This window comes from Arachis ipaensis, chromosome B3 (genome assembly GCF_059453495.1).
Source record: "Arachis ipaensis isolate K30076 ecotype BB chromosome B3, ASM5945349v1, whole genome shotgun sequence".
NCBI classification, from domain to species: Eukaryota; Viridiplantae; Streptophyta; class Magnoliopsida; order Fabales; family Fabaceae; genus Arachis; species Arachis ipaensis.
Window position 1 is genome coordinate 23,189,772 of NC_142438.1, and position 22,062 is coordinate 23,211,833.

The 22,062-nt window shown below is 35.0% G+C and overlaps 1 pseudogene; it reads right to left on the reverse strand.

The window, feature by feature from the left end:
• Positions 1 to 4,309: 4,309 nt before the first annotated feature.
• Positions 4,310 to 4,977, reverse strand: LOC107632610 (secreted RxLR effector protein 161 pseudogene; annotated as a pseudogene).
• Positions 4,978 to 22,062: the final 17,085 nt, after the last annotated feature.

The following is a 22,062-nucleotide window of genomic DNA, read 5'->3' on the forward strand; positions in this document are numbered from 1 at the left end:
TGAGGAGGATTCTCGTCATTTTCCTTTATTGTAGTAGTATCTTGAGCAACAACAATATTCTCATTATTCTCTTGTACTGTAACTGGATCTACAGTAGGATTTTTATTGTGCTCTTGTATTATAATTGTATCTTAAACAATAATAGGCACAAGGACCTGATCATTATCAATTACAGAATTCTCATCAAAAACAAAATTCCTAATATTTCCTTCCCCCTCCCCCAAACTCAACATCCTCAAGAAATCTCGCATTTTTCATTTCAAAAATAGACCTTGATGCAGGTTTGTAAAACTTGTACCCCCGTGAACGCTCAGCGTAACCAACAAAGTAGCAACTAATTGTCCTTGAGTCCGATTTTCTTTCATGGGCCTATAAAGTCGTGCCTCAGCTAGACATCCCCAAATATGTAAATGCTTTATACTGGGCCTTTTTTCAGTCCAAATTTCATAAGGAATTTTGTTAACTGCTTTGCTTGGAACCCTATTAAGGATGTACATTGCGGTCTTTAAGGCTTCTCCCAAGAGTGATTCAGGCAAGGAAGAATGACTAATCATACTTCTCACCATGTCCTTAAGAGTTCGGTTCCTTCGCTCTGCAACATCATTCATGCTAGGTTTGCCCGGCATGGTGTATTGCGGAACAATACCATACTCCTCTAGGAAAATAGCAAAAGGCCCGGGACATCACTCATCTGAACCGTCATATCTTCCGTAGTATTTACCACCATAATCAGATTTGACAGCTTTAATTTTCTTTTTAAGTTGAAGTTCAACTTCAGCTTTGAAAGACTTGAAAACATCCAAGACTTGAGACTTTTCATGAATTAAATATAGATACCCGTAACGAGAGTAATAATCTATGAACGTAATAAAATACCGTTGTCCATTCCTTGAGACAGTAGGGAATGGGCCACATATATCGGTATGTATTAGTTCGAAGACATCTTTAACTCTCTCAGCACCTAATTTCCTTTCATTTGTCCTTTTTCCCTTTATGCACTCAATGCAGACTTCAAAGTCCGCCAAATTTAGGGGTCCAAGAATTCCATCCAACACGAGCCTTTGAATTCTCTGTTTAGAGATGTGACCTAGGCGTTTGTGCCATAATGGTGCCGAATTCTCATTTAGTTTTTGTTTTGTATCTGTTTGCAGTATTTCATTATTATAGGAATTCAAATCAAACCTATATAGATTATCCACCAAACAATCAGAGTAAATATTATTCGAATTATAACAGTGACTGACTTTATTGTTTCCGAATGAACAAAAATAAACTAATTTGTACAAACAAAAAATAGAAACTAAATTCCATCTAAATGACGGTGCATAAAATGTCTCTAATAAATCCAAGTAAAATGCACTCGTGGAACATAATCTAAAGGTTCCTATAGCTTCGACTACAACTATATTACCGTCTGCCACATAGATGTATCTTTCAACATCACTTGGCGGTCGGCTCCACAGGCAACCCTGTATAGTAACACTTACATGAGTAATAACAGCAGAATCTACCCACCAAGTATCAACAGGTGCATAACTTAAACTAGCTCAGAACAAATGAAAGTAAGAATTATACCCTTCTTTACACGCCAAGTGGCATATTTGGTACAATCCTTCTTCATGTGTCCCATCTTCTTACAAAAGAAACAGGTTGAAATTTGATCCTGTTTCTCACCCTTTTTCTGTTGAGAAGGCACATCTGCAGTAGTATCATGCTTTCTTTTATACTGAGAAGATGAAGCCATGTGATCACTTTTAGTATTATCTTGTTGTAGCCTCTCTTCTTCTTGCACACAGTGAGATATAAGCTCATTTAAGGACCAAATGTCTTTCAGAGTATTATAACTCACTTTGAATTGCCCAAAGTGTGCAAGAAGGGAGATCAAAATGAAATGCATGAGTAAATCTTCGGACAACTCTAACTTTAGTGCTTTCAATTTTTGAAGCAAGATGAGACATTTTCATAATGTACTCCCTTATGTTCCCTTCATCTTTATACCTCAAGGAGACAAGTTTGCTCAAAAGGATACTTGCCTCCGCCTTTTCATTCTTAGTAAAGAATTTTTCATTATCTTTCAAGAACTGTTCCGCATCTTTATTCTCAGTAATTGAGCCTCGAAACGCCTAAAAATTGAGCATTTCATGATCATAATGCTCATTCGATTGGATCTCTCCCACTTCTCTATTTTAACCTCATTGAGATTTTTTAGAGTGAAAGTGGATTTCTCCTCTCGAAGAGCTATATCCAGTTTCATACAACCGAGGACAATCTCCACGGTATCCTTCCAAACCTAAGTTTGAACTATTCAGCATAGGAATACTGTTATTGTGTAGAAACATTGGCAGCTGAAGCCATAGTTTCTTTATTAGAATAAAAAAGGAACATGCAGTAAATATTAATTAAATAATGGGAAAAAATCCATATTGAGATATCTGGAACAACATTAATTTTCAATCTTTGGATAGAAAAATTAACTATAAGTGATACTCTCATTGCAGTAATCAAATATTGTTAAAATTCTTATCACACATTAAGCTTTTCTTTGGACCGACTTAATGCGCACATAGAAACTTAAACTTCGCAACCTATTTATTACTGCATATATTTTCTATTAATTTGCTAAACAATAATCTTCTTTTGGACCGATTATTGACCCATAATTAATAGAAAATAAACAAAAGTGTGCAATATTTATTATTTGGCCAAACAATAAACTTCCTTTGGGCCGATTATTGTCGGCATAAATAATAAGCATTACTTTATTCTTAATTAGTTACCCAAACATATATTTACCATCAATATGTGTATGTAATTTGGCCAAATATAGACCTTTCTTTGGGCTGACCAATATTCGCATGAATTACATATCACTATATTCCTAATATTTTAAATAAATTAATTTTCACAAAAGAGGCTACTTTGATAGTATAATATTCAATCAATTTATTCCAAAATCAAATTTTTATAAAATAGGTGGGTATAATAATCTAAATTATTACTAGTTTCTTTATGTAACAATTAAAAAATATATTTAAATCGTAAAAGGAATTAAATTTTAATGGTGTCTTTTCAAACCTTAAAGAAAAACATGATTATAACTGTGAAACAAATTCATGTGCCAAAAAATTCTTGATCTATTAAGATTAAAATCAATCATTATAATTCAATCTACGCAAAATATAATAATAATAATAATAATAATAATAATTTTGCCAAAAGAATGAATCCATATAGAATGGTATATAAAAAAAAGATAAAAAAAACCTTCTTTTTCTTTAAAAAACACTGAATTTATATTCACAGATTAAATCATAGTGCATACAAAATTTTTTATAGTAAGTATGCTCTTCATGTACTGTTTGTGTATTCTTTATGCACTCTTTATGTACTCTTTCAGTTTTATTAACATGTGCTGCACAATTCAGAAGCAGCACATATTTAAATCTAATTTCAAAAACTTAAATGAAGATTCAAATTCAAATTAAAAAAATTATAATTTCTTAATGATTTAATGATAGATGGCTCTGATACTACTTGTTGAAATTTTCACAAAATTCCTTAACTCATGTTAAATCATTAAGAAAGAAAATACTTAAATGCGGAAGCGTACTTGAATTCATAAACATGAATCATGATTGGAAGAGTCTAGATCTTGTGGTTCTTTCGATCTTCCTCAACCAAAGTCTTCTATATTCCTAGGCGGCTGAATTACAACTTCTCTGATGGAAAAAGAGTTGCTGAGGTAGCTTTGGTATGCTGGAGACCGAAACCTTAAAGGCACTATTTATATTTGAGCATGACACCCATTAAACCCTAAAAACCAAATAAAATAGTATCTAAAGTCTAAAAGATAATATATCTAAAATCTAAAAGATAATTATTTAAAGAACAAAAGACAATATCTGATTTTATTCTCATTTAATTCCAAATCAAAAGTAATTATGACTTATTCAATTCAGCATTTATAACAATGAATGAGATCACCATTATATATGAAAGAAGAAGAGAATCTTGAAGAATTTATAAAGTAACTTTTATTGAATGAGAAATAATGTGTACAGAAAGAAAATAAACCATGTTTTTAATCCTAACAAAACTGATCCCCCTTTTCACACCCACACTTATTAACTATTCTTGAGGGATATTAACTTGATGGGCTGCCCCTGGTTTATTGGGCTACAGTTGACTTATACTTTGGGCTCAATACCCCCCTCCTCAAGCTTAAGTTGCTCCTTGGAACAACTCTGAGCTTGTCTTTGAGCCTCTCATAACTGGTTGCTGACAAAGGTTTTGTTAAAATATCAGCAACTTATTCAATTCCAGAAATATGTACAACTTGTAATGATTTATTGTTGATCTTTTCTCGAACAACTTGGATATCTAACTGAAAGTGCTTCATTTTGTCATGTAAGACTGGATTTGCAGTGAGCAAAATAGTACTTAAATTGTCACAAAATATAGACGGAGCAGTAGTCAATGCAATCTTCAACCCGGACAGCAAATTCTTCACCCATGTAATATCTGCTTCACAGGCTGCCAGGCTTTGAAATTTTGCCTCAGTTGATGACCTACTTATAGTTGTTTGTTTTCTGCAAGACCAAGTAACCAAATTAGCTCCGAAGAATACACAATAACCCAAAACAGACCTCCGATCCTCTAGATCTGCTACCCAGTCAGAATCAGAAAAACCATACAACTTATAGTCATTGCATTTATGTAAAAGCAAACCATGTTCTTGTGTTCCTTGAAGATATCGTAAAATCCTCTTCACAGCCTTCCAGTGAGCAAGTAAAGGGTTGTGCATGAATTGAGAAACCTTCCTCACAGCAAAACTCAGGTCAGGCCTAGTGATAGTAACATATTGCAATGTACCTACCACAGTCTGAAGAGCTTCGGATCCTCAAATTGTTCTGAACCTGTAGACAGTAACTGCAAAGAGGAGATCATAGGAGTAGGCATAGCACTTGCCGTACTCATTCCTAATTTAGACAATAAGTTTTTAATGTATTTAGTTTAAGATAAATGAAGCTGTCCAGTTTCAGTTTTATGAACCTCAATACCAAGAAAGTAGGATAACTCTCCCAAGTCTTTTAGAGTAAAAATCTTGTTTAACTTTTGTATCATAACATCAATTTTATTCGAATCATTACCAGTAATGATAATGTCATCAACATAACATAGAATGTAAATGACATAATGAGAGCCATGTTTGATGAATAAAGATGTATCAGACTTAGTACTAACAAAGCCAAAACTATTTAGAGTATTACTAAGTTTTAAAAACCATTCTCTCGGAGCCTGCTTCAGGCCATAAAGGGCTTTATTTAATTTACACACTAAACTGTCAGAATCATGGGAGAAACCAGTAGGTTGATGCATATATATAGTTTCATGTAAATCACCATTAAGAAAAGCATTATTAAAATCCAATTGTCTTATAAACCAGTCTTTAGATAAAGTTATACTTAACACAATTCGAATGGTGGCAGGTCTGATAACAGGACTAAACACCTGTTCAAAGTCAAAGCCTTCAGATTGGTGGAAGCCTTGAGCCACCAATCTGGCTTTGTACTTTTGTATGGTGCCATTAGGAAGCCTTTTTATAGTAAAAACCCATTTAGATCCAATAATTTTAGCATTTTGAGGTTTTGACACAAGTGTCCAAGTATGATTTCTGATTAAGGCATCATACTCCTCTTGCATAGCATTTTTCCAATGAGGAATAGCTAGGTATTTTAGGAGGTGTTTCACGTAAAATGATTAAATCAACATTACTAATTAAGACTTTGGGTTTAGAATTTCCAGTTTTAGACCTAGTGAGCATTGGATGTTGATTTAGAGGTTTAGGAGATATAAGAACATCTACAGATGTAGAAATGGGTGCAGAATTATTATTATTATTATTATTATTATTATTATTATTATTATTATTATTATTGGTAGGGTCAATAGGTGGAGGGCAAGTTTGTATCCCAAAGACGGAATAGGATGCTGTGTTTCAATAGGAAAGTGTATGAAATTAGAATTACTAGGAGTACTTGGATTATGACTACTAATATCGCTAGGATTACGATTTGTATATTAAATATTCGAAATAGAAGAACTATGAGATGAAGAGCCTAAAACAGAACCTATACTAGGAATAAAATGGTTAAAAGAACTAGATTTATCAGAATCTCTAGAGGAGTCATTCTTATTAGTTTTAACAAATAATTCCTTGTAAGGAAAGGAAGTTTCATCAAATTGAACATGTCTTGTGGTATAAAGTTTACCACAAGGTGAAAGGCATTTGTAGCCTTTTGAGTTTGGGGCATAACCAAGAAAGACACATTTATGAGATCTAAAATCCAACTTTGTCTTATTGTAAGGCCGTAAAAGAGGAAAACAACTACTACCAAAAACTCTTAGAGAAGTATAATCAGGGACAGTGTTAAACAATGTCTCATAAGGAGATTTGTGGTCCAAAATTGGAGTTGGGATGCGAATAATTAAGTAAGTCGCTGTTAAAACAGCTTCATCCCAGAAAATAAATGGCAAAGAGGCTGTAGATAGCATGGCAAGACTCATTTCAATGAGGTGCCTATATTTTCTCTCAGCTTTGCCATTTTGTTCTGGAGTGTAAGGATAACTAAACCTTTGAACAATACTTTCATTGGCCATGAATTGACTGAACTGATGAGAAGTGTATTCCCCACCATTATCAGACTGAAAAGCTTTTATTTTGTGGTTTGTAAGATTCTCCATTTGCTGTTTAAACTGTTTGAAAGCTAACAGAACTTAAGATTTAGAGACAAATAAAAAAAAGTATATCGAGAATATGCATCAATAAAGGTAACATAATAATGAAATCCTAAGTGTGATACAATGGGTGTTGGACCCCAAACATCATAGTAAACAAGTTGGAGAGGTGCAGTGTAGACAGTAAGTGAGGAATTAAAAGGCAATTTATGCATTTTAGCATGCATACAGTTTTCACACACATCAGGAAACAAAGTATCTTTATTCTTATCCATGTCAATATTACAACTTGATAGAATTATGAGTACATTTTTCTTGGCTGTGTGGCCAAGTCTTTTATGCCACAAGTTCAAAGAAACTTTGGAAGAAATAAAAGCACAAGGTTGTAAAGAATCTAAAGAAAAATAAGGAACAGTAACATTGAAAAATCTGTAAATGCCACCCTGTCTATGTCCTTGAAGAAGCACTTTGTCAGTTTGCTGGCATTTAACAAAACACACGTGAGCATAAAATTGAAAATAAACATCATTATATTCAGTAAATTTAGAGACACTGATAAGATTTTTGGTGATTTCTGGAGAATAAATTAATTATTGTAATCTGAAATATCTAATAGAATCATAAGCATATAATAAAGAAGTACCAATTTTAGATATAGGCAAACCTGAGCCATTCTCAATCTGAACTTGGTCAGGGTCTGAGTAATCTGAGGATGTGATAAACGAAGATGAATCAGGAGTAATGTGGTGGGAAGCACCAGTATCTGGTACCAGGAGGAGTCAGCAATAAATCCTGGAGTAGCTATGTAGGCAGTAGGATGATGAAAAGATGGAGGGGGTGATGGTGGTGTAGCTGTAGTGGTACTGGCTTGTGACAGATTAGAAGAGTTTGGTGAATTGGTAAAGGAGGTGGAAGAGGGAGTCTGAGAATTTTGTGATGCATGAAGTATATGTTGGTTGAATTTGTTGAAACAATGCCAAGCAATGTGGCCAAATCTACCACATACCTGGCATTGTGGCCTATTCTGATTGAAAAAGGATCTGCCTCCTCGTGAAAACCTACCACCTCTACCTCTTTTTCCTCCAAAACCATGACCTGAATTGGAATTGGAAGGAAATAAACTCTGAGAGATATTAGCTTGAATCATAGAGGTTGTGGATTTTCAAAATTTATCAAGCATAACATCAAAGGTCAAAATTTGAGTTTCAACCTCACAAAGGCTGAAAATTTCTCGTTTGGAATTGACAATATGCAGTAAAACTTGATATTCTTCATTCAATCCCTCAAGCAATGCATCAACATGTTCTTCAACAGTTAAAGGAGAGCCTAAAGCTGCCAAAGAATCTACAATCTCCTTAATTTTCGAAATATATTCAGAAGCTATTGAACCTTGCTTCTTGACAATCTTTATTTATGCTTTGAGCTGTTTGACACGATATTTGGTAGATTCCTCAAAATATTGTTCAATTCTACCCAAATTTCATGACTGAAAGAGCAACCAACCATTTTAGTTTTGAATACAGGATCAATAGATGTCAGAAGCCAAGACGGGAGATTATAATCATCTTGAAGCCACTGGGTATACGCTGATGACTCGATTCCATTTTGTTGATCTTCAATCGTAGTGAATCTAGGAGGAACATGATCTTTATAGAGATGATTTTCCAAAAGCTGACCTCGAACTACCGCCAATGCTTGTTGTTGCCAAGTTTTGTGATTTCTTTCTCCTAATTTATCACTAATCTGAGTAAAGGATCGGGAGTTGAACAACTGAGGTGGGAAAGAAAAGGATTGAGATTAGCAAGAAGATTATTGCTGTTGTTGTTGGCAGAATTTCCAGGGTTTGAATTATTGTTATTGTTGTTGGTCACAGGAGGTGAATTGTTAGATGAATATGGAGATGCATCCATGGTTGAGAAAAACCTGAAGCTCGTGATACCATGAAAGAAGAAGAGAATCTTGAAGAATTTATGAAGTAACTTTTATTGAATGAGAAAGAATGTGTACAGAAAAAAAATGAACCATGTTTTTAATCCTAACAAAACTGATCTCTTTTTCACACCCACACTTGTTAACTATTCTTGAGGGATATTAACTTGATGGGCTGCCCCTGGTTTATTGGGCTACAGTTGACTTATACTTTGGGCTGTCAATAATATAAGATATTTAATTTGAAATAGCACAATTTGTGATTATAATTAATATACGTATTGCCCACAAACAAATTAGAAAATTAAAATAATTTCCTAACATAAAGTATTATTTTAGTTCTTAACGTTTGGGATAAATAAAAATTTGGTCCCTGACGTTTCAAATGTCCTATTTCAGACTACATTAAAATTCGACCCAAATGTTGAGGACCAAAATATTACTTTACCCTTAAATAAAATAAAACATTTTACTAATTGTAATATAAGAAAAGATATTTGCAATACGATTTAAATCGATTTAGAACGTAAGTATAAGTTGTTGTTATTTGGATTTTATGGATTGGATTTTTTTTAATCTAATTCAATTTGATTTAAACGATTATAATTTGCATAGTATCAATTTGAATTTATTTTTTAATTCAATTCAATTTAAATTCTTGTGATTTGGATTGAATAAGTTTATTAGGATTTTGAGAAAAAATTAATAATTTAAAATATTTAAATAAAAATATTAAAATTTAAATTTTGAATTAGATATAATTTGTTTGGAAAAAAATTAATAATTAAAAATTTTTTAGGAGTTATTATCTAAATTTGTCTTTGACGTTTTTAAAAGTGGACATTTTAATTTTCAAAAAGTTTTAGTCAATATTTATCTTTTTTTTATCTAAACACGCATAGAAATAAAATAAACACTATCCTATATCCGAGCGGATGATTTGTTGGAGATAAACACAAGACTCAGACTAAATAACATGATTAGAGTTACTCTTGTCACCATATCTAATCATCCCATCCGCAGCTCTATTTGCTTTTCGGGACACCCACTCAACGTGAACAAGCCAAGGACAAGATAAAAACTCTTGAATCTTGTGAACCAAATCTGTTACTTCAGATGAATACCCACTTGTAAGATCATGCATAATGGGCAGAATGTCAAGGCAATTCGTTTCACATATAATATCCCTCAAACCGCAATTCTAAGCTAAAACCAACCCCTTTCAAGCAGCAAATAATTCACATCTGATGATAGACTAGGGAGAATGCTTCCAGAGCAGTCCGAGATCTAACCTCCCTTAGAATCTCTAATAATACACCCGAATCTCGCTAAATTTAAATCCAGAAACAATCTTGCGTCACAATTAACTTTAAAACTATTGCCTATCAGTGGTTCCCAACACAGGCAATTTTGGAGAGACCTAAAGGTATTGTTTCGATTCCTGCAAACCTGTAAGTCCTTGGTGGTAATTCTGGCCAAGGCAACAACTTTGTGGTCTGTCTAAGGGTTGTCAGTATTGAATATGTCATTGCACCTATGTCTCCATACCCACCAAAGTCCTGCACCAAAAGACACCTCATTATCAGCCAAGGCCTTCCGAAACCACTCTTCAAAATCAGTACCAGTCGTCGAGTCTAGGATACTAGGATTCAACATATGCCAAATTGCCTTTAATCGTTCACAGTCTCTAAGGCAATGCTCCATTGTTTCCTGCGTCCTGTAACATCTCTTATACATATATGAAGAAGCTAAATGCCACTTGAATCAAAATGTCTCAGTCGGTAGAGCATCATGTAAGCCAAGCCACATAGTGAATTTGAACTTCTCCGGAATGTTAGTATTCCACAACCAGTTCCAGTTGCTATTGGCATTCCAATTCAAGGTTTTCTCTAATAACTATCTATAACTCTCTCTTGTACTATACTTTTTTGTTACCGCAGGCCACCACTCCTACTGTGGCTCCAACTCAGTTAAACTATGATATCTCAGACCATGAATAAACTGCTTAATCTCATGCAAAATAGGCATGGTAAGACTATCTACCTCCCATGATATCCCTTTCCACAAGTCAACCACTTTTGAAATCTGATTCAGAAATATGCACATAAGGAACAAGGTTGCAAAGCTTACCAAAAGGAATCCACTCATCATACTAAACTGATTTGTGGACATCCCTAACATTCCAATGAATCCTTTCCTTGAGATGCTCATAGGCACTAACAATGTTCTTCCAGGTAGCCGATGAAGAATTTCTACTATTTCTGCTCATACCAGACTGATTTCTGAGATATTTATGCTTCAAAACCTGCACCAACAACTTCTCGCTATTATTTAGACAATCACATACCAACTTTTTCAGAAGCGCCATGTTAGCACAGGAAGTATCCCTAATACCCAATCCTCCTACCATTTTAGGAGTTATGACGGCCTCCCACCAGACCAGAGGCAGTCCTTTTTCGGTCGCATAGCCTTTCCACAAGAACTATCTCATCAAGGAATCAATTTTATTACATGCATACTTCGAAAGAAGAGAAATTTACATGTCACAAACCAGGATAGAGGTCATAACTGATTTGACAAGACAAAGCCTCCCTGCCTTATTCAACAGGCATCCTTTCCAACTGGAGAGCTTCCTCGAAATTTTTTCAATAACCTCCTAAGCCATCCTCCTAGAAGCTATGGCATGGATGATGTTAATTCCCAAGTATTTACCTAAATCATTGCAGAACCGAATGTTAGAGACCCTTATGAGAACCTCTTTCCTCCTCTCCGACACCCTCTTGGAACACTGGGCCTTCGACTTATGAAGATTTACCTTTAGACTTGATTCTCTAGAAAATAAGTCCAGGCAATGCATAACCTCTATTACTTAAGCTTTCGATGCCTTACAGAAAAGTAAGAGGTCATCTACAAATATCACATGAGAGAGTCGAGGGCCGTTTAGAAACCGCTACTGGGTTCCACGAACCTTGGAAAACTCTATGAGAGATAAAGCAGGCAAGCATTTTCATACAGAGTACAAATAGATATGAAGACATGGCATCTCCTTGCCTCAACTCTCTCTTTGGATTGAAATTTTGGAGCCTGTTCCCATTCCACAAAACTGTCAACAAAGAGGAAGTCACACAATTCAATATAGGATTAATGGTAGCCTTTGGAAACCCAAATCGGACCAAAGTAGCTTTTAAAAAATGCCAGTCTACCATGTCATAAGCTTCTTCCAAGTCAATCTTGAACGTCATGGTTCCTTTTCAAGACTTGGTATTCCTCATGAAGTACATAATCTCTTGAGCAATGATAATATTCTTTGTGGTTCCTCTCCCTGAAATGAACCCGCCTTGCGAAGGACCAATGATCTCCGACAGAAAAGGTCTGAACTTATTAACTAGAACCTTAATAACAATTTTGTAAATTACATTACATAATCTAATAGGCCAAAACTCCCGTAAGGAAGAGGAAACTTCCACTTTAGGAATTAGAACAATGAGAGTATCAAAAATAGTCGCATTCATTGGCTTACCCTAAAAGGTTTGCTTGACCAGCCCACACACATCATTGCTAAGAGAGTCCCAAAACTCTTTGTAGAAAATTTCTTGAAATCCATATGGCCCTGGGGCTTTAAACAAACTCATGGTCATCACAACTCTTTTAACCTCTTTAGATGTCATTGGTTCCACTAGCTTTTGACAAGCCTCAGTACTAAGAGACGGGCAGGGAAAAGGACTCTTGGCGTCCAAGTCAATATCCTCCCTTGTAGAAAAGAGTTTTTGAAAGAAGGAATTTACCGCTGTTTATAGAGTCGAAGTCTCTGTGGCCCAAGACCCGTCCTCCAAAAACAGCCCATGAATTTTGTTCCTCTTTTGCCCGATAATCGTTTGCAGATGAAAAAATTTTGTATTTCTGTCTCCACATCTCACCCACTGTTCTTTAGATTTTGGGTACCACAACAGTTCTTATTGAAGAATGATAGAATTCAGTTCCTGATGCAAAACTTGCTCTTTGATCCTAAGCTGTTGATCTTCTCGACTCTCCAGGTAATTTGAACGTCATTCAAAAGCCTCTCCAACTCATTTTTCTTAACAAAAATGTTGCCAAAAATATTTTTATTGAAGCTAGTTGTATCTTTATGAACCTCCAACAAACATTTGACCACATCCGGAGCTCCTTTATTTCAAGCTGTATGAAAAACATTCCTAAAAATATTTATCTTTTTTAGTCAATATAGTTTTTGGTAAAGTTTTTTGTAAGTCAATAATGTCAAATACTGATTTAGAACGTTAACTTGCACAGATGTATAATGACTTGGACAAATTAGCCCTTGTAGCCAATGGACAGATCAATCCCTGCAAGCATTGCAAAAACAACATCATTTTGTTTAGGTCTCACAAAACGCTGCGTTATAAATCTCTCTCCTTTGTAGTTTTGTTCCAAGTTCTTGTGTTAGAGCCTCCCCATGCTTGAAATCTCCACCATGAATTCCATCATGCCTTGCTTTGAGTCGTGGTTGAAAGATTTCAGTGGTAAAGCTTTTACTTTTTAAAAGTAACTTATAAAAGCTAATTTTTAAAATATAGTTTTTTTAAAAAAATATAGCATTTATGTTTAGTAAATCAAATTAAAAATGACTTTTAATCATAGTTATCAAACCCGGCTCGATCCGACTGGTTCGACTAGAAATCCGGTCACCTGGCCGGGCTGAGCCACTCGATGAACTGCCCATGCAGTGAACCCAGTGGAACCCGATTCGACCCGACGAGGTTTAGTAAAAACCGGTGACCCGGCCAGTTGATTTGACCCGGTCCGGGTGGTGAGTTTTTTTAAATGGTTGAAACGGCATCGTTACTCGCCCCCCCATTAGTTGAAAGTGAAACCCTAATGGCTAATCCCCCCTTTCCCCTATTGACCCTAATGGCATCTGAGATTCTGAAAGTCTGAGTTCCAGCGTAACCGCCAAAACCCCCCAGCCAACCTCGTCTCTCCATTGTTCGAGCTCTACAATCGGCAATCCCTCACGGTCTCACCCTCACCCTCACAGCCTCATCTTGTATCTCCCATCACCTCGTCAGTCCGTCGTCACCTCGTCGTCACTCTCAGTCTCCAACTCACCTCGTCGTCACTCTCAGTCTCGGCCTCACCTCGTCAGTGACAGAAAATGTTCATCAAGAAGCATCACTGCCTCTGCTCCCTCGGGTCAGTTGGGTGGTAGTGGTGGTCGTCAAAAATGATAGAAAGCGTTCATCAAGAAGCATCTCTGCCTCTGTTCTCTCGGGTTAGTTGGGTGGTAGTGGTGGTCGTCAAAAAGCTCAGAAAGCATTCATCAAGAAGCATCTCTATCTTAGTGCCTCTACTCCCTCGGGTCAGTTGCTGTTGTATTTGATTTTTAGAGTTATTGAACCTGAGTATATTTTAGTTGGTATTGTTATAGAATCTGATGGATATTACTATTGCATTTGTTTTTATGGAGTAGTTGTTGAATCTGGGCAAATTTTAGTTAGAATTGTTCTTGAATTTGGTGGTTGCTGCTGTTGTATTATTTAGTTTTTTAGGGTTGTTTGTTGCTGGTTGCTGTGTTGGTATAGAGTTGTTGCTGGTTACTGCTATTATATTTACTGTGTTTTTTAGAGCTGTTGTTGTTTGTCGCTAGTTTGTTTAGAGTTGCTATTTGTTGAATCAGTGAACTTTGGTAGAATGGTGGTGGTTGCTGTGTTGCTTAAAAATTTTTGTTGTTGAAAATATTTTTTGTTTTTTTTGCTAGAATTTTAAAAATGTCTTCATCTCAAACACCATCAGAAATGCCACCATCTCAAGAACAAACATCATCAGCAACTCCTACCCCTGATCTTACCACTAAAAGAGTTTATAATAATAGAGGAAAGATTGATCCTGCTTGGGGTCATTGTAAATAAATTATGAAAAAAACAGGAAAAATTACTATGATGTGCATATATTGTGACAAACATGTTAGGGGATGTAGGATTAATCGATTTAAGTATCACTTGGCTGGAAAAGGAGGAGATGTTGAGAAGTCCAAAAAGGTTCCACCTGTTGCTCATCAATTTGGGCAAAATATTGAAGAATTTATGAATAAGAAAAGGAAAGCTCAAGAAAATTATGCAGAAAGTTACAGAGCATGTGATGAGGTTGAAAGAGAATTTGATAGAATGGAAGAGCTTGAAGCACGACAGCAACAACAACAACAACAACAACAACAACATTCAAGGACAAGGTTTCCACCACCTGCAACTAGGAAAGAGAAAAAAAACTACTGGAATAGAGACTTTTTTTCCATCTTCAACAACACCTGGAGCTCAACCAACTATAAAAAGTGTATTGAAAAGTAAATAAATTGTGGAAAAGTGGGACATTGCCATTGCAAAGTAGACAGTTGATGCTTCTGTGCCATTTAATGCAGTTAATTCGGTATATTACCAACCAATGATTGATGCTATTGACAACATGGGTGCAGGATATAAAGATCCAAACTTTCGTAGAGTTCATGGGTATTTGTTGAGTAAGTTGGTGGAGGATGTGAAAAAGATAATTGAACAGTATCGTGAAATTTGGAAGCAAATTGGATGTACTATCATGGCTGATGGATGGACTGATCGTTGTAGGCGCAAAGTCTATTGATGCTTCTCATGCCTCCAAGACTGCTGATTTATTGTTTAAGCTTTTTAAGGATGTTGTCAACTTTGTCGGTCCTGAAAATGTTGTTCATATAATGACGGACAATGCTGCAAATTATGTTGTTGCTGGAAGGTTGTTGGAAGCTGAATTTCCTAAGTTGTATTAGTTTCCTTGTGCTGCGCATTGTATTAATTTGATGTTGCAAGATATTGGAAAGTTGGATGAAGTAAGTGAGACAGTTTCACATGCTTCAAAGATTACTAAAAACATATATAATCATTGTCATCCATTGTATCTGATGAGGAAGTTTACTGGTGGGCGAGAAACACTTCGTCAAGCTCCAACTCGCTTTGCTACAAATTTCATAGCTTTATAGAGTATTCTGGCTAAAAAAAATACATTAAAAGCTATGGTAACTTCTAAAGAATGGACAATCTCAACCTACTCCAAAGAAGCTAAAGCTAAAACAATTGTGGATCAAGTTTTAGACTCTAAGTTTTGGAATCAATGTACGGATATTGCAAGCTTACTGAGCCACTTGTTCGTGTGCTCCGTATTATGGATAGTGAAGATAAAGCTGCAATGGGTTTTCTTTATCAAGCTTTTTATAAGGCTAGAGAAGAGATGGTGAAAAGGTTTCAACGAAGAAAGAAGATTGTGGAGCTGATAAACCCCAACTTTGTGGTTTATCTTATGCTTAATTTAGGAGATTTTATCAACTTATCTCACATTTATTCAATGAAATAGCATGATTTTGTGAATTTCTCCTAATTTGTGCTTAAGAGTGAAAACATGCTTTTTAGGCCTTTAAATTGCTAATTTTAATTCACTTTAATTCATTCGATGCCTTGATATGTTTGTTGAGTGATTTTAGATTCCTAAGGCAAGTATTGGATGGAAGAAGTGAAGAGAAAAGCATGCAAAGTGGAGAATTCATGAAGAAATGAGCACTTGGAGAATTCAAGGCCACGCGCACACATCATCCACACGTACGTGTGAGAAGGACATTCATGGCCATTCGCACGCGTCACCCACGCGTACGCATGAGGAGGAAATTTGCCAGCGACGCGCACACGTGACGTTGATCACGTGACCTCATTAAAGTGAATATGCTGGGGGCGATTTCTGAGCCTTCCAAGCCCAAGTCCAACTCATTTCTGAGACTATTTAATGCAGAATTTAAGATTGGACAAAGGGGGGAGCAATTAGATTAGCTTAGGACCATGCTTTAGGTTAGTTCTAGAGAGAAGCTCCATCCTCTCTCTAGAAATTATGGTAGAATTAGGTTAGATCTCCTTTAGAATTAGGTGTAATTCTTGTTTTCATCTTATTTTCTTTACAATTTCTTGTTCTATTGTCTTGATTTTCCTATTTCCTCTTGTTAATTTCTCATTTTGGTTACTTTTATGCTCATGCACTCTTGTTAATTTTCATTCTCTTTAATGCAATTTTGAGGTATTTTATGTTTAATATGCTTTCCTTAGTTGTTATTGTTAATTTCTTGCATTGGGTAGTTGTAGATTTATTATTCTTGCACTTTTATGATGCTTTAAATTTATGTCTTCCAAGTGTTTGACAAAATTCTTGGTTGTTGGATGTTAGAGTAGTTTTTGAGCATTCTTGGCTTGGAAAGAGAAACTAGGCAATCTTGAGTCATTAATACCCAACTTAGGTTGGTGATCTAGAGTTGCTAGTTAATATCATTTTCATTGACTCTAATCTCTTGCTAATTCAATTAGTGAGTTGATTAGGACTTTTGGATTGAGATTAACTAGTCTTATTTGACTTTCTCTCATGTGAAGATAACATTGTACCTTCTTCCTATGTTAGAGATGACTTAATATGATTAGCTCTTGTTAACTATTCTATGATAATTGATGACTAGGATAGAAAGCTTAGATTCTCAATCCTTGCCATGAATGCCTCTTTTTATTAGTTGTTATATTTAGTTGTTTGATTTTACATTTCTTGCCTTTTTAATTTCTTGTTTTATCAACCCAACCCCCTTGAAACTCATAACCAATAATTGAATACTCGATTGTGATTCCTAGGGAGAACGACCCGGGACTAATACTCTCGGTTATTTTTATTGGGTTGGACTTGTGACAACCAAAATTAAACTTTGATTGAGGACTGTGTGTTGGTTGGGAATTATACTTCGATGAGATTATTTGTGTGAAATTCCTAACCGACGAAAAATCTTCCATCAAGTTTTTTGTGCCATAAGCTTACCTAATTGCATATTTTTTAGCTTTTCAAACTTTGTGGACCATTCTTGCTATGTGATTAATTTTAATTTCTACCTCTTTTCCTAAGTTCCATAGCACCAATATCTCCCACTTCTATGTCAATTAAGTATTGCAAACAAACTTCAATATGTGTCATTGTTTGACGTGTGAGTTCTATATTTGATTTGATTCAATAAGTTTACTTACACACCAATCAATGTCCATCCTTCATCCATGTCACAATTGCTTCATTATTTGCTTGAATACTTTTATGCTTCTTTATTGCTTGTTTGGTTGTCTTAACTTACAAGTTACTTTAAAGTATTTCAAGAACACTAGAATGAGTGAAGTGCATGCTTCTTTTTGTGTAGTTATGACAATGCTTTTCATGATAGTGTATGTGTTCTAAACCACATGCAACTTAGAACTCACACATTATTCTCCTTAATGTCACAAATTGAGTCACTCACTTCATTCTAGTGGTTCTTACCTCATTCCAATAATTTACGCTTCTTTTGTTTTTGCATTTTCTCATCTTAGTGTGCTATTTTCTATTTTTCATGGATGAGTCATCATAAGTAAAAAACGGAAGCGGAAAGAAAGAACACTGATGAGTGGATAATTTATACCCTTTTTGGCATTGTTTTTTACATAATTTTTAGTATGTTTTAATTACTTTTTATTATATTTTTATTTAGTTTTTATTCAAAAATCACATTTCTGGACTTTACTATGAGTTTGTGTATTTTTCTGTGATTTCAGGTATTTTCTGGCTGAAATTGAGGGACCTGAGCAAAAATCTGGTTCAGAGGCTGAAAAAGGACTGCAGATGCTGTTGGATTCTGACCTCCCTGAACTCGAACTGGATTTTTTGGAGCTACAGAAGCCCAATTGGTGCGCTCTCAATTGCTTTAGAAAATAAACATTCTGGGCTTTCCAACAATATATAATAGTCCATACTTTGCCTGAGATTTGATGGCCCAAACCAGCGTCCAAAGTCAGCCTAAAACTGTCTGGCGTAAAACGCCAGAACTGTCACCTTTTTCGGCGTTAAACGCCCATTCTGGCACCTGGGGTGGCGTTTAACGCCAACTTTGGGCATATGAATGTGAGAGCTTGAAAGCTCAGCCCAAGCACACAACAAGTGGGCCCCAGAAGTAGATTTCTGCACTATCTGCACTTAGTTACTCATTTTCTGTAACCTTAGGTTACTAGTCTAGTATAAAAACTACTTTTAGAGATTTATTTTATGTCTCTTTTGTTCGTCTTGGACCATATGATGTAACTTTTACACTTTGAGACCTCCATAGGAGGCTGGCCACACGGCCATACTTACCCTATTTTCACTTATGTATTTTCTACGGTGGAGTTTCTACACCCCATAGATTAAGGTATGGAGCTCTGCTGTTCTTCATGAATTAATGCAATTACTACTATTTTTCTATTCAATTCACGCCTACTTCTTTTCCAAGATATACTCTCGTTCTTAATTCAGTTAAGTTAGAATGAAGGGGTGACCCGTGATAATCACCCAATCTTCGTTACTCGCTTAGCCAAGGTCGCGTGCCTGACAACCGCAAAGCGATCTACATGATGTTCAACGTAGTCATTGGACGACAGCTGGAGTATACTCTCTTAGGTTTCTAATCTAAGATTAGAACCTTCGTGGTATAGGCTAGAATTATTAGCAGCCATTCTTGGGATCCGGAAAGTCTAAACCTTGTCTGTGGTATTCCGAGTAGGATCCGGGATCCGGATAGTCTAAACCTTGTCTGTGGTATTCTGAGTAGGATCTGGGAAGGGATGACTGTGACGAGCTTCAAACCTGCGAATGTGGGGCACAAGTGACAGTGTGCAAAAGGACAATGGTCCTATTCCGACGCTAGCGGGAACCGACAGATGATTAGCCGTGCGGTGACAGCGCATATGGATTTGTTTTCATCCGAGAGGATCATACAGCTTGTCATGGAAGGAGGTAACGCATGGTTGGAAGGAGGCAATAGGAAAGCAGAGGTTCTGAAGTAACAAAGCATCTCCAGACGCTTATCTGAAATTCTCACCAATGAATTACATAAGTATCTCTATCATATTTTATATTTTATTTATATTTTAATTATCAAAACCTCATAACTATTTGAATCTGCCTGACTGAGATTTACAAGGATGACCATAGCTTGCTTCAAGCCGACAATCTCCGTGGGATCGACCCTTACTCACGTAAGGTATTACTTGGATGACCCAGTGCACTTGCTGGTTAGTTGTGAAAAAGAGTTGAGATTACGATCGTGCGTACCAAGTTGTTGGCGCAGTTGAGATCACAATTTCGTGCACCAAGTTTTTGGCGCCGTTGCCGGGGATTGTTCGAGTTTGGACAACTGACGGTTCATCTTGTTGCTCAGATTAGGTAATTTTATTTTAATTTTAAGCTTTTTGTTTTTATTCTTTTTATTTTTGAAAAAAAAATTCAAAAAAAAATTCAAAAAAATGATATATAATTTATATTTGTTCTTCAGAATTTTTAAGAATGAATTCTAGAGTTTCAGATGATGCTTTTATCATCACAGGAGCTAATTGATTCCCATCAATTTGGCTGTTGTATGTAATGTCCTGCTGAAGCTTTAGACTAACATTGCATGATTCCTGGAATTCGTATTAAAAATTTTGAATTTATTTATTTTCTTTTTCAAAATAATTTTCAAAAAATACAAAAAAAATTCATAAAAACAAAAAATTTTGTGTTTCTTGTTTGAGTCTAGTGTCAAATTTTAAGTTTGGTGTCAATTGCATTTTTCTTATTTTCGAAAATTCATGCATGGTGTTCTTCATTGATCTTCAAGTTGTTCTTGATGATTCTCTTTGTTTGATCTTTGATTTTTCGTATTTTGTGTCTTTTCTTATTTTTCATATGCATTTTTGAATTATTAGTGTCTATAGAATAAAAATTTTTAAGTTTGGTGTCTTGCATATTTTTCTTTTCTTAAAAAATTTCAAAAAACATGTTCTTGATGTTCATCATGATCTTCAAAGTGTTCTTGGTGTTCATCTTGACATTCAAAGTGTTCTTGCATGTTTTCCTTGTTTTGATTCATAATTTTTATTTTATGTGTCACTTAGATGTTTTTCTCTTTCCTCATTAAAATTCAAAAATAAAAAACTCTATCTTTCTCAAAACTTTTTCAAAAATCAAATCTTTTTGAATTTTCTTCTCAAAATTTTCGAAAATTTCAAATTTAATTTTCAAAATCTTTCTCTTATTTTTATCTCATGTTTTCGAATTCAATGCCAACATTTAATATTTTGATTTAAAAATTTTTTCAAGTTGTTACTTGCCTATTAAGAAAGGATCAATCTTTAAATTCTAGAATCATATATTTTAGCTTCTTGTTAGTCAAGTAATCAGCTTCAATTTCAAAAATCAAATCTTTTTAATTTCCTTTTTCAAATCTTTTTCAAAATAAATTTCAATCATATCTTTTTCAAAATTTAATTTCGAAATCTTTTTCTAACTTCTTATCTTTTTAAAAATGATTTTCAAATCTTTTTCAATTAACTACTTGACTTTTTGTTTGATTTTAAAAGTTTTCTATTTCAATCATATCTTTTTCAAAACCACCTAACTACTTTTCTCTCTCCAATTTTCGAAAATCACTAACACTTTTTTCAAAAATCTTTTTAATTAATTAATTTAATTAGTTTTCAATTTTTATTTTATTTCTTCTCTTAAATTTTGAATAATAACCAATAATTAAAATAAAAACAAAAATATTTCCTTTTTATTTTAATTTAAAATTCGAATTTTCTCTCTCTCTTATCTCTTTCTATTTAATTATTTATTTACTAACACTTCTCTTCTTCTTAAAAATTCGAACCCTCTCTCCTTCTGTGTTCGAATTCTTCATCTTCTTTCTTCTTCATTCTACTCTTCTATTCTTCTACTCACATAAAGGAATCTCTATACTGTGACATAGAGGATTTCTATTCTTTTTTGTTCTCTTCTTTTTCATATGAGCAGGAGCAAGGATAAGAACATACTTGTTGAAACTGATCCGGAACCTGAAAGGACTCTAAAGAGGAAGCTAAGAGAAGCTAAGGCACAACACTCTGAAGAGGACCTAACAGAATTTTTCGAAAAAGAAGAAGACATGGCCGAACCCAATAACAATGGTGGAGATGCAAGGAAGATGCTTGGTGACTTTATTGCACCCTCTTCTTACTTCTGCGGAAGGAGCATCTCAATTTCTGCAATTGGAGCAAACAACTTTGAGCTTAAGCCTCAATTAGTTTCTCTAATGCAGCAGAATTGCAAGTTTCATGGACTTCCATTGGAAGATCCTTATCAGTTTTTAGCTGAATTCTTGCAAATCTGTGACACTGTTAAAACCAATGGAGTTAATCCTGAGGTCTACAAACTTATGCTTTTCCCTTTGCTGTAAGAGACAGAGCTTGGATATGGTTGGACTCACAACCTAATGATAGCCTGAACTCTTGGGAAAAGTTAGTCAATGCTTTCTTGGCCAAATTTTTTCCACCTCAATTGAGC